Source organism: Euprymna scolopes, chromosome 5, assembly GCF_053919585.1.
Source record: "Euprymna scolopes isolate OS-2025 chromosome 5, ASM5391958v1, whole genome shotgun sequence".
In the NCBI taxonomy this organism is placed as follows: Eukaryota; Metazoa; Mollusca; class Cephalopoda; order Sepiida; family Sepiolidae; genus Euprymna; species Euprymna scolopes.
In genome coordinates this window covers 169409742-169422287 of record NC_136486.1, presented here as the reverse complement: position 1 = coordinate 169422287, position 12546 = coordinate 169409742, and the positions used below count along the sequence as shown (strand labels likewise).

At 39.0% G+C, this 12546-nt stretch overlaps 1 protein-coding gene across 1 annotated transcript in view; it reads right to left on the bottom strand.

The window, feature by feature from the left end:
* Positions 1-10393, bottom strand: part of LOC145277037 (epithelial cell-transforming sequence 2 oncogene-like) — a 629231-nt gene extending 618838 nt beyond the window's left edge. Inside the window, exon 1 of the mRNA XM_080128670.1 lies at positions 10267-10393. The gene's annotated coding sequence lies outside the window, so the exon portion shown is untranslated. The remainder of the gene's footprint in view (positions 1-10266) is intronic.
* Between the last annotated feature and the right edge of the window lie 2153 nt (positions 10394-12546).

The window sequence follows — 12546 nt, the reverse complement described above, 5'->3', positions numbered from 1 at the left end:
CGCTCGAATCAATTTATAATAATAATAATAATAATAATAATAATAATAATAATAATAATAATAATAATAATAATGGTACAAACATAAACCAGCAACAACACTAGAAAACGATAACCACAAGATCCTATGGGACAAACAGACAGACAAACCCATCCAAGCAAGAAGACCAGATGTCGTAATAATTAACAAGAAAGAAAACTCCTGTCAAATCGGAGACTTTGCTGTCCCAGCTGACCACAGGGTGAGCATGAAAGAAAAGGAGAAACGAAGCAAATACACAGAGCTAGCTAGAGAGTTAAAATGGATTTAGATAATGAAGAAAATCAAAATAATGCTGATAATAGTAGGAGCACTAGGAACAATTTCGAAAGACTTTGAAAAAAGAATGGCAGAAATTGGAATCAGCAGAATAGCAGCAAAAATACAACGACTAACGATAATGAAAACGGCTGAAATATTAAGGAAAACTATTGAATGCGGAGAATAATATAAGAATACAATATAACGAAGAAGCGTTACAGGGAATGAAGAACACCGAAGCTGCATATCTACAAGTTCTACACCCCCATCACGCATCTCGTTCCATTGTCTCATCACCGTTCCCCCAATAGAAAAGTGATACCAAAGAGCTGAGAAGCGTCAAGGAGGATGGAAAGATCGAGGAAAGAGCGCTGACCAGACCTCCGCTGGACAAGCGCAAAGAGAATTGGGACCTTGGGGAGGCTTAGTGCCACTCAAATTCCAGTATAAACCAATGCCCACTGCCAGCGAGAAATCAATGATAAATGGCTGTTGCGATGATGCAAATTCATTTGCAAATGCTATCGAAGGACGCGAAGAAAGCTGGACGTCTGGGGAGACTTGTTGTCACTCAGCTTCCAGAGAACACCACAGGTTTCCAATCAGATCGGTTGTTGACTTGTGTGAAAGCTCCATGTGAGCCAATAATAATAATGTTTTGACCCTTGGCCATGCTTGCCACGGTTAACACAGATACAACGCTATGATCACAGCCAAACTTCACAACATTGCACAAATAAACCTTCAATTAAGGAATTAGCTCGAATAATTTTTCCTTAAAAATTATTAAATACTTCGTGAAAGTTTCAAGGATTAGTCAAATAATTTTGTCTTCCAAAATTAATAAAAGTTCGCATGGCATCTAGAGTATTTTAATCGAATAATAAAAATAATTCAAAACTCGCGTAACATTTCAAGCACTAATTTTTGATAATTTGCTAGTCAACTGCTTCTTGACCTCATCGAACTTATCGATTCTTCCCTCGAAACTGTCGATCAATTTCTTACAGGATTTCAAAGTACACTTCTAGGGTCACCAACCGTGTGATTATCCCTTCACTGATCTTTCTAAAAACAGTCCACCTTCCTATTTTCAGGGCTCCTGCCATCCTTACCAACTCCATGAAGTACACTAACGTGACCAAGTTCATATTTGTTAAAATATGGGACGATTAATTCGTTAATTCTATTGTAACGGACGCGTCACGCGCATCACGTTGTAACGAGAACGATGTCCCGGGCCTGCGTCGTCTAGTGGTGGACCCCTCCAGCGTGACAAGATTCGCACTGGTCCCTGGAAAACATACCTCCGCTGCTCAAGGCACGTTAAACGTGCATGACCCCAAGTCCGTGTGGCAACATTGTCCTCTTCGGCCGTCAATCTGGTTTCGTGTCGGTGTCTTCGTCGTCTGGCGTCAGGGCATACCTGAAATAAACTGCATCTTCACTTATGCCGGCAATCGAAAAACAAAGAAAAAACTCTGAGGTCATTTTCGTTTACACCAAATAAAATAATTATTTGCAATCATTCTACATTTGTTTAAAGTCATGTTTTCGTTATCCGCGCTTCGTGATGCAGGTACTTGAGATTTCAGGTTAATTCTCTAGCTAAGAACAAGATCTTTTTAAGTTAGTCCTTACTGAGATTTCTGCCCCTGCCTCTCACCCCAGGCGGGGCGAGAGCCGATGTGTACGCTTCGCTCGCTAGCCAAAGACTGCCAAAAACCCTTCTATATCTCCTTTTTTCGAGTAGACAATCGTTGTTTATATCAAACATCTTCCTTCCTTTTCTCCATTATCTTCTATTCCCCCCCTCTTTCTTCTCTTGTGAATTTCTTTCTCTATCCCCCCTATTTTTTTTTTTTTTTTTTTTTTTTTTTTTTACAAAGGCATAACCACATTATCAAGGCCCAGAGGCCACTCAAGGATAAGGGTTAAAGAGTGTACAGTAGAAATTGGTCAATATAGTAATCATTAGTAATGAAAATTTGGAAAATTTAATAACTTATATGGAACGGCTCATCAAGAACTTATTTACTTTAGACTTGAACACAACCATATTGTAGTCAGCCGGAAAGCAGGAAAACGGAAGACAATTCCACAGGCGTGCAGTTCTAAGAAAGAAGCTTTGTTCATGGAATCTACGTTTAGGTTTAGCCACAGATAAAGAGTGGGGGAAATTATTGATAGTGTTTACAGCTAGACGAGTGTTTCTTGTGAAAGTTTGGCGAGGGGGGACCAAAGATTGAAGCTCAGTTGAACACTTTCCATGAAAATAACGATACATCAGAGACAAACTCGCAACATCTCTTCTGTGAGATAGAGGTTGCAAGGAGGAGAAAAGGACATCTCCTACGAGGCTACGAAGTCTATTTTGAACTCTATCAAGGCAGGACAAGTCCTTTCTAGCAGCTCCTGCCCAGATGTGGCAACAGTATTCCATCCTTGGAAGTACCTGGCTCTTATATAGGTAGAGAATAGCATCAGCAGTGAGATATCTACTGGATCGATAGAAAGATCCCACCATTTTTCCAGCGGCCTTGGCAACAGATTTGATATACGTGTTCCATTTAAGATCAGGAGTAATGGTCAAGCCCAGAAGCTTGTCAAAACTTGAGGCCTCCTGAAGACGAGAGCCATTCATTTCAATTGATGACAAATGTGGATTAGAATGTTGATGATGTAAAGAGAGAAGCTTGGTTTTAGATGCATTAAAAGTAACCAGCCACTCCTTTCCCCATTGTACTACGTGCTCAAGATCAGAGGAGAGAGAATTGGAGAGAACTTGGTCGTTTACTGTCTTAGATGTGGTACCATAAATGGTAGTGTCGTCAGCATAAATGTCTACAAATGATGTAAGGATATGATTTGGAAGATCATTAATGTAGATCAGGAAAAGAGTTGGGCCCAGGATGGATCCCTGAGGGACACCGGCATTAATACTGTGAGCTTCTGATTTTTGCCCCTCAACTACTACTCTTATGAACCTATCAGAAAGAAATGATTTAATAATTGAGAAGACTTTTCCAGCTATACCATAGCTAGCGATCTTATGAAGTAAACCTTTATGCCATACCCTATCAAAGGCTTTAGATATGTCAAGAGCAATTGCTCTAGAAAGATTGCCACCGTCGAGAGATTTGCTAATCCTATGCGATATAACTGTAATGACATCTGCTGTAGATCTAGCAGAACGGAAACCATATTGAGTGTCACTAAGAAGGTTATTTTTGTTGAGATGTTTGATTACTTCTGTATTTAACACAGATTCTAGCAACTTACTCATGACGCACAGGAGACTTATTGGCCTGTACTGAGAGGGGGATGAGCGATCACCTGAATTCTTAAATACAGGGCATACTGATGAGGTTTTCCAGGGAGATGGGAAACTATTCTCCTTAAGAAAACGTTTAAACAGTTTTGTAAGTATGGGCGCTAATTCAGGTTGAAGTTTTTTGAGTACTATAATTGGAATACCATCAGGGCCAGTTGCTTTACTCGAATCAAGGTTTTTGATTAGCTTCGCAACATCACGTACAGATATACGTATATCACATAGCGTGTTTTCTGATACAGGAGGAAATATTGGGGGTTGGCGGTCTTGGTCGCAAAGGGTAGAATTTGCTGCAAAGTTCTTGACAAAGAGTTTGGCTTTGTCTGATGCTGACGAGATTACCTCAGGTCCATTGATAATAGTTGGGATGGAGCACACGCTTCTGTTCAGGATTCTGTTTGCTATTTGCCAAAACTGGTGGGAACCAAGCCGCTGCTCAGCTACTTTGGACTTAACAGATTGAGCATACAACTCTCTTGCGTTCCTTATTACTTTCTTACAATGGTTGCTGGCAGTCCTGAAAACGGCTTTAGTTTCCATACATCTATTACGTTTGAAGCAGTGGAAAAAGTGATTTCTGTGCGCAATGGCAGCAGCACATTCTGGAGAGAACCATGGCTGGCTGTTAGGTTTTTTCTGAAACTTTTTAGAGGGTATGAAATGGTCAATACCTACAATTAACCATTCAGTTAGGTCTAATACTATAGAGGACACATCCTTTTTAAACATGGAATGCAGAGGTAGATCAGATATAAATGTACGGAAGCTATCCCAGTCAGCCTTAGTGTATCGATATACTGTACGATGAAGAGGTACATCTGGGGACTTATTACATTTCATTTTTATCTTAATTGATACAACAGAGTGGTCGGAAGATCCAAGAGGCGACAGAACAGAAACTGAACATAGTTCAGGGCAAGTTGTGAGAAAAAGGTCTAGTAGGCTCGCATACTGGCCATCATTATCGGGCACACGGGTAGGTTCCTGAACAATCTGAGTGAGGTCATAGACAATGGAGAAATCATGACAGAACCTCCCCTCATCATCGGTCTTGTTTGAGTGGGTCAACCATTCAACGTTGTGAACATTGAAGTCTCCACATACGTGAATGTTAGCTGAAGGATAAGTAGAAAGGACTTGGTCAATTTTCTCAGATATGCTTTGAAAGATAGTAACTCCACTGTTGTGGGGGCGATAGAGAGTAAATATAAATGCAGTAGTGTGAGCTAAAGCAACCCGGAAGCACATATAGGGTAAGTTAGGATCTTCCCTGGAGATGTCCCTCCCACATGGAAAGCTATCTTTAATATAGGCACATATTCCATGCCCATGGCGATCTTGGGGGTCAGATTTAGAAGTTAAGTTAGAGTATCCTGAAATTGCAAACTCATCTAGGGAAATAGCCTGTCCAATGCCAGTTTCACTTAAAAATAAAAGGTCTGGTTTAGTCTCCTGTAATTGGGTTTCAACCTCTGGAAGGTTAGAACGAAGACCCCTGATGTTGGAGAAGGAGACATGGTAGTAGGGGTCTACGTTGGAAGTTGGGGAACCGGGTTTAATCGTGTATTTTTTCTTGAAACTTGTCATGATGAAATTTTGGAATTTGTGGACTAGGTCGACAGATTTACTTAGAGCAGGACAGAGAGGGGAAATTAAGAGAGAAAAAGAAACGAAGAATTTTTTTTTATTTTTTATTTGTAGTTAATGATAAGGTAAAGCCGTAACAATTACCCACTAGTATGGCATCGAGAGGCCCCACCAGAAGCTACTGCATGGTCCAGAATCCATTCACCAAATGGCAATACAGCAGCCCCAGTACTTTGCACCTGCTGATAGGACAGCCTCCTTAGTGGTTAATCCAAGGTTCGGGTCCCTGACTATCAGGCGGATAACGTCAGCCCAGACAAAACGTTTACCTCCAGCACCCTTACTAGTGACATGGCTACAAGGATAGACATAGAAACAGAAAATTTCACCCATCTCAGCCAACTGTTCGCAAAAATACTGCCAACCTAGAAAACAGCTTTTCTTATTCTTTTCCTTTTCTCTATTGTTTTGTGAACATATCTGTCAAACTAGCTTGGTGGTCTCTGAGTTAAAACCACGGGTCCCCGACTCCGAGCAGACATTTTGGAACCCAATTCTCGAGACTGTCCGAATCAATTACGTTAGTTGAAACTCATTCTCACCAGATCCAACTAGAAAAATAATCTCCTTTTTTTTCCGCTATTAAAACAGATATGTCTCCCAAGGATCTCATAAACGCTTGTCTTAATCTTTGACACAGTATCAGCACGCCCCCTCCCCGGCCACAAGCATTCTTATCTTCACCTAGCTGAACGGGACACCCGGCATCGTCCGGTGTCCCGTCACATCCGCCCTCCCCTTACACCTGTCAATTAGCCATAATTGGCATATACGCGACCCGCATCAGAAGCCGGATCCGAAACTAGTAATTCTACAGTCTAGGTCAATTAACAGCAACTGACAAAAATTGTCCATTCGGCATGCAAAAATGTTCCTGTATCAATGGTCCGGTTGGTATGCAAAAATGTTCTGCTCTAATGGTTTTGCTTATCTTGGTGTATGAGATTGTATACATGCATATTTTTTTTTCTCGATTGTTAAACTCTCATTTTTTTTTCTACTAGTCCTTTTAAGGTGACTAACCCATGTACATGCAAAACAGTTTCTCTTTTCTTTTCATTTTTTTCTCAATATTCGGTCCTTCTCTATGCCTTAATCTATGTGCATGCAACTGAGGAAAGATAACCATGCTCAGTTCACTATCAAAAGAGGGCTCATACACACTTTAACTACTTGTTCATTTTCTCTTTCTCATAATTCATAAAACAATCAGAAAAATATTTGCACTTTTTATATTTGTTTTTTTTTTCATTCTTTTTTTTCTTTTTTTTTGTTAATAATGGCTTAGGGATTGACTGTGCTGCAACTTTGGGTTTTGTCGATAGTTGCAGCCCATGCACCCTATCCAGGTTTTGGTGGAGGGCACTCATTGGTATCCCAGCCCCGCCCAGGCGCGCTGCCGTCAGTGGTTTACGGTCACCTGATTTCTCCCTACACTTAACATTGGGGAGGTCTCTTCATCATTGACCCCCACTCACATCCTTATCCAGCTATCTGCAAATTAAAAAACACTCTCCAGATTTTTTTTCTCTCACACCTCATTGAACAAATCCTATCCAAATATCCATTTTTTCTTTTTTCGTCTTCTTTTTTTCTTTTTTTTTTCTGACACTCCCCTTCCTTTCCCAATCTAGTCCGTCCTCAACTAAACTGTTTCTTTTTTTCTTTTTTTCCAGAATTTCCCAAATACAATACAATACAGAATTCCCAATACAATTAATTCTTTCTCCTACGAGATCAACAAAAATTTCCAGGCACACCAACCAGATACACACACACACACGTACATTTCTAGTGCATCGATCCAACCGACGGCAACAAAATCTTTCATCTCAATTTCTTCCCCATGGTCCCAAATATAAAACAACATAGGCGTGCCAGCTGGGGAGGAACTACAATGTTCACATTTAACTCCTCATACTATTCGGGAATAGCAAGTTTAAAGCTTCCAACTTACTTCAAAATCCTAGAATTTATTTCATTACCTGATGTTTTTATTATTTCTGAAAACTACTTATTCTAATTGCCTTAATTGCCTATCGAACACACACCAACTAGAATCACTCCGAGTATTAAAGCGATCGCTAGTGGAGGCACACTTGGCCGACCAGCCCCCATCACCGCCAGTAACATGGCCAAACAGGGTCCTTATCCGGCCACACCTACCAGGTCGATGAACAAAGATAACTCAACTCTCAATCTTCCCAACCGTCGACCACCGCTCAACCAGGCCTTCCTCATTAGCATGTGATGATTTCTCTATTCACTCAGAGTTAAAAACATAACAAAATTCGCTTAAAACCAAATTGTCGCAATCTTGGCAACGTCGGATTAACTTGCTGTGAATCATTGATAATAATTCTATTTGTAACCTGTTGTCCTGTTTAGTCGCCAGTGTAAAAAAAAAAAAAACAGTCTGACCCTACGTGTGTTGCTTGGTGCACAAGTTTTTATTTTTTATTTTTTCCTTTTTGTTTTCTTCTATTTTCACCCAACACGGATATATATAGATATAATTACAGGTTCGGCTTCGTTTATAACGCAAAATACTAAGAATGCTTTTTTTCTTGTTCAATTACATTAAAAATATTTGTTATGAAAACAAAAAAAAATATCATTAGTACCGTCGTCTTCGCTTCTTATATAATAGGTTAAGTGATATACGTTCCGTCTTTGCGTAGCTGTTCTTTTTCTTTCTTTTCTTTTCGGAAAGATGCCTGGCCTAATGACTGTTTAATCGTCAGTTTAAATGTTTTTAATTTATCGTTAAGAACGAACAGCATCAGAGCACATCTAGAATATATTCATCATATCTTATTTTTATTTATTATTATTATTATTATTATTATTATTATTATTATTATTATTATTATTATTATTGGCTAACATGGAGCTTTCACACAAGTCAACAAACGATCTGATTGGAAACCTGTGGTGTTCTCTAGAGGCTGAGTGACAACAAGTTTCTCCAGACGTCCAGTTCTCTCCACCTCCTTCGATAGCATTTGCAAATGAATTTGCATAAACCCAACAGCCTCTTACCATTGATTTCTCGCCGACAATGGCCATTGGTTTATACTGGAATTTAAGTGGCACTAAGCTTCCCCAAAGTCTCAGTTCTCTTTCCGCTTGTCTAACCGAGGTCTGGTCAGCGCTCTCTCCTCGATCTTTCAGTCCTTCTCAGCTCTTTGGTGACACTATTTTTATTGGAGGAGCGGTGGTGAAACTATGGGGAGATGCATGATGGGGGTGTAGAACTTGTAGATATGCAGCTTCGGTGTTCTTCATTCTCTGTAACGCTTATTCGTTATATTGTCTTCTTGTATTATTCTCCGCATTCAAGTGTTTTCCTTAATATTTCAGTCGTTTTCATTATCGTTAGGCGTTGTACTTTTGCAGTTATTCCTCTGATTCCAATTATTATTATTATTATTATTATTATTATTATTATTATTATTATTTTCTCTCTGTAGAATAGTCAGTTTAAAGATTTTCAAGGTGTTGTTCAGAACACAATAACAACAAAACACACACACACAATATTCTTTCATAGAGTAATTAGTTTAAATGCTTACAAGCTATTGTTATGCACAAATTAACATGAAACATACACATTAATATTCTACTCATTAGATTATCAATAGGGTCGGCTGTTTCACTGATTTTCGCCCCTGATTTTTCAACCATTCATCTCATAATAACAATATCCCCATCCTTAGGTGGAAGCGGCGTCGATTCTCTGAGCTTTGCCATTTGGAGGATTGTGGGGCATCATCCACTCTCAGTTGTAATGCCCAGTCTGCAATCTGCCGTATTAGTGCATCACTTAGATTCGTGCTCGAACTGACCAAATCTCGGATAGACCGAATCCATATTCCAACGGTTTTTCTCCCAGTTTTCCTCTGGTTTCGACATAGTGCGCAGCGAGATTTTACTGACAATTCTAGGTCGAGAATGTTTAACACGTTGGTGACCTTTCAAAACATTCTCTTTGGCCAAGTGAAAATCGAAGGTCTGCTACATTATGATCGGGCTGCATTCAAAGACATCTGCCCTAATGCCTCTCTCTACCAACGCCTCTCCAAGCACATCTGCTAATAGAGTTTGGACATTTCCACTGTCTCACCGACCTGTGAGGAAAGCAGATCACCGCTAAAATCGAAACTCTCTCCGCCAGTAAAGCCATATCCTCTTCAACCCGCAACCGGAGTCTGCGTAGCTCACTGACCGCGTCCAAAGCGTCCTCTCATTAGAGAACTCTTTTAATCGTGATGACCGCAGCTTCTCCCAGGACAATAAAGAGTTCTCCCAAAGTTTCCGCCCGATAAATCGCGACGCCAATCCCCCGGTCGCCTCATACGTCAACAAAACAATCGGTCCCTTACTGACATCTGGAACCACCTACCCGACTCTCTCGAGTCACTATCGAAAACTCTGATCCCGTCTGAGCACTCATTCTCAAATTATTCAATTACTAATTAACAACATACATTACACGTCAAATTCAGTCTCCTTTTTTTTTCAAAATACGACTTAAAAATTGTAATTACAAAATTACAAATTTATTTGTTTATAAAACGAGTGATGCCATTCGACAATGTAAAGCCATAAAATATTCTCCACTTTAAAATATTGCTCGTACCAATTAGTAGTTGGGGAAAAGCGTTAACTATTCTTCACCCACAAATATGACTCTTATAAGATAGTTATATCTTTTTCTTTAAAAACGTCAACTATTTTTACTTTAAAACATAGCATTCCAATCGGTAGTTAAAAAAAGGTTAACTATTCTTCAGTTTAGAATAGATTCATGTCACTCAGTAGCCTCTTTTTACAATTAATTATTCTCTCTTTCTCTCTCTTTCTCTCTCTTTCTCTCTCTCTCTCTCTCTCTCTCTCTCTCTCTTACCATTACTATTCGCCCTCAAAAGCCAACACCAACAACAAAGGTAAAATAGCCCCTGTCATAAGAAAAATTAACTCACCTGTCCACCGTGGGTTGACAAAATCCCCAAAGATGAAATTTTGTGTGACTGACACCAACTGTAACCAAAGTTCGTGATCGTTTAGTAGCCAGGAACGATGTTGTGTTTTGTGATAGCACAGGGTGTATCCTGGTTATACGGCCTCAAATGTACCCCGACAAATACTCCATTGTGTCCAACGGTTCGTAAGTGCAGTTCCAGATCGTTTTGATTTCGGAACACTTAATAAAGTTCAACAGCTTGGTCTTGATCGTCTATGCAATGACAGGGTAATTCCTTTATTTTGATCGTGGTCATTCCTTTTCCAAATGTAGTCCGCAAATTCGAAAATAAAAAAGAAAACAACCGTAAACAATTCAAAGTTTTCATGGAAATAGGTGTGGCGCACGCTCACGCCGTGTTTCTTTTTTATCCGTGGGACACAGCTTGTTCCCGGTGCTGGGGTAACTGTCCCCTGTAAGAGAATAATCCGAGCAGACTGTTCAGCCTGATAGTTAAGTTATTAATCCCTTATACAATAAATAAAACTTTAGTCGCCAGTTCCTTGTTTTTTACAAAAATTATATTATCAAATAAAACTCCCAACCTACAAAGTTCTGTATTATACAGTGGAATTAAATTTCGAATACATTTTTGCAGCAACACCATTATTCACAGTTGAATGTAACAGTTAGTTTCTATCTCTTTCTTCTAGTATTCCCCTCGGCTTAGTGGTCAGTGAGAGTACGGGCGAGTGGTCGGTATAGATGAAGAGACGTAGGCAGCTGGGAGCTTATTCAAAAACTAGCAAAATTTGCTTCTCCCAGTGCTTTTGTACCTGGGTAACGCGTTGAGTTTGGCAAACTAGGATATTTTTCTTCACAAAATCACTACTAAAAATCGCTTCTTTATCGATAGGTCACTGCCCACATTACGGAATCATGCAATTTTCCAACGATAAGTTTCCCACGCCGATACAGTTCACATCCTTAGCCCCAAAGGTCATCCCAGCTTTTAGTGAACGCAAAACAACAACCCAGTACGATTCATCGCCAAACAATTGTTTCGATAGTGAAATATTATTATTATCTGAATGTTATTATCGTTCCCAAATCAGCGCGGTTGAATTTTAGATTTCCCTTGCTTCGACGAGTCATTAACTGCAAAGCTGGCTGGAATTGTCCGCATCCTTCTATATCAATAAACGTTCTAATCAAGTTTTTCCTTAATTATTTCTGTCAGTTTCGCTTTATCAAGAGGTTCGGTTAAAATAATCAAAAAATGCTACTTGACAGTTAAGCGTGAGAGATCATCGGGAATTTTCGAATCTTATTGATGCACAACAAACGCGATGCTATTTCAAATGTGCTCCTGTTAGACCGAGGGAAATTCCAGACTGGCTGAACCTCTTATATATATGAACAGTCGCATATAACATGGAAAGGCGGTTTAGTACAACAAGAAAAAGCGCACAAATAAAGAAAATATAAAAAAGGAAACGGACAAACAATAAAAAAAACTGAATAACAATCTTTAAAAAACACTAAAAAATATCGCTTAAATAGTTTAAAAACCAATTTCAATTGATTAACTACAGAGGTGCACAAATCAAGCAACCAAATTGGTAAAAATATTTTTAATTGGATGATACAACCATAAAGGAAAAATAGTTTTTTTCCCAATACATTGCTATTTATGAATACTTAATATAAAAATGTAATTGTTGATGTTTCATTTCGGCAGGAAATCATCAAGCTTTCATTCTTACCGTATGAACTAGAAAATTCTGTTCTTGACGTTGTTTTTTTCGGTATTTTACTGGTAAGAATTATTTCTAGAAAGATATCGGGTTATTATAGAAGGGTCAAGTGAAGGTTGCCAACATTTTCAGTGAAAATGATTTGATGGAAAGAACTGGATTCGATCGTGGGACACCCAAGTCGTCAATTCGTATTGTTAAGCACGTAATCGCCGTCACCTCCCGTCATCAAGCTAAATATATGACCTATGCATGTAGTCGTTACGCCGAACTATTTGTTTAAGACGCTGACTGTTTGATATATTTGTTAATGTGAAAATTGTCACCAATTTTCCATATTTTGTTTTAAAAGTAGACAAAATTGGCATTCTTTTTAACTAACAAAAGAGGTATAAGTCAACTGAGCAATAATGTTGTTAGTAGACGAGGTAGATCAGAGCCAAAATATTGTAACTTCGTAAGTATATGAATATAGTATGTTCTACTTGAGACATTCTTTTCATTTAATAATCAACCTCATTTTAACTTTTTGGAGAATTCGT